The sequence below is a fragment of the Staurois parvus genome, unplaced genomic scaffold, assembly GCF_062004578.1.
Source record: "Staurois parvus isolate SC_StPar_1 unplaced genomic scaffold, SC_StPar_1.0 ptg000470l, whole genome shotgun sequence".
Taxonomy (NCBI): domain Eukaryota; kingdom Metazoa; phylum Chordata; class Amphibia; order Anura; family Ranidae; genus Staurois; species Staurois parvus.
In genome coordinates this window covers 2,416,058-2,417,587 of record NW_028318266.1, presented here as the reverse complement: position 1 = coordinate 2,417,587, position 1,530 = coordinate 2,416,058, and the positions used below count along the sequence as shown (strand labels likewise).

The window sequence follows — 1,530 nt, the reverse complement described above, 5'->3', positions numbered from 1 at the left end:
ACTAAAAAATATTAGTGAAAAAAAACCAGCTAAACTAATTATAGATTAAGAGCTAAAATCAGTCAAAACAAAGCTATTGCCTCTTGGGGATCAAGCCCGCAACCCCAAACAGTTTAGTTATAACTTCTTTGGATGTGAACAGTACATAATAATGGTGGTTAGAGCAAGGCAAAGATTCTAAAACAAGACCCCAACAATCAATTTATATGAAATGTTATAATTTTTTGTTATCTTAGAAACATGGAAAATATACATATAGTTTTAGTGTAATTGAATTGTTTTAACATTTCCTAAAAAACTTTTAAGGCTTTTTCTTATCTTGTGGTTCCTCAGACTGTAGATAATGGGATTCACCAGTGGAATTGCCACAAAGTAGAAAAGAGACATAAATTTGTTTGTATCAGGTGATCTTTTATCAGATGGTGTCAAATAAATGGTCATCAAGCTCCCATAATATGTGCACAAAGTGGCCAAGTGTGAGCTGCATGTGGAAAAGGATTTCCATCTTCCACTGGATGAAGAAATTTGTAGTATAGTGAAGGAGATAAAGACATAGGTCATAATAATAAAGGCAAAAGGAAGAAAAATAACTGAAATGGACAAAGAAAGATCAATTAGTATGAATAGGGAGGTGTCTGTTGTAGAGAGCGCTATCACTTCTGTCACAGAAGAAGTGGTCAATGTTACTCCCACCACAAAAATGTAACTGATACACCAAAGCAAATTCACTGGACTCAAGGACAACCAACAACCAACACCAGACAACCATCTGCAAGACATATATGAGGCTCCATGATTAAATTATAATGCATTGGGTTACATATGGCCAAATATCGATCGTAGGACATAACTGCAATAAGCAAACATTGCACAATTCCACAAAGAGCACAGCAATGCATCTGGATGATGCAGGCAGTAACAGATATTGTAATTCCATCCTTTAGTATAATTTCTAACATCATTGGGACTATGCTGGTGGTTATCATGAGGTCAGCTATTGCCAAGTGTTTGAGGAAGTAGAACATTGGGATTTTAAGATGATTATTAATTGATATTAAAACAATGATGATGAAGTTTCCATTTAATATCACTATATAGCATAAGAAGAACACAATGAACAGAAGAATTTTAATTGTATGGAGATTCTGAAATCCAAGAAGCAAAAACTCAGCTACTTCAGTTTGGTTGCCTTCACACATGTCTTCAGGAAGAGTCAACAAATGGTCAGCCTCCTGCAAGAAGGTTCAAACTTTTTAATGCCATATATTTAACAACACTCAACAACATCAAACTGACAAGAGTTAAATCAATTGAGCTTTTAGCAATTTGGGCTGTTCTAAGTGGTGTGATTAAAAGATTAAAAGGGAAAAAATTGTTAATTGAAGAGTTTACATACACCTATCTGTATATTGTATCACCTAGACTCCAAAGTTTCCACATTAATTAATAGTTAACACGATACAAGGCTCCATGACAGCTTCCAAACACAATAAATTCGGTATGGTAATTTTGGGTGCATCATGTTCAATG

General features: G+C 34.5%; 1 pseudogene; it reads right to left on the bottom strand.

Annotated features, from left to right (window-relative positions):
* Positions 1-261: 261 nt before the first annotated feature.
* On the bottom strand, positions 262-1,199 carry LOC149452516 (olfactory receptor 5P68-like; annotated as a pseudogene).
* Positions 1,200-1,530: the final 331 nt, after the last annotated feature.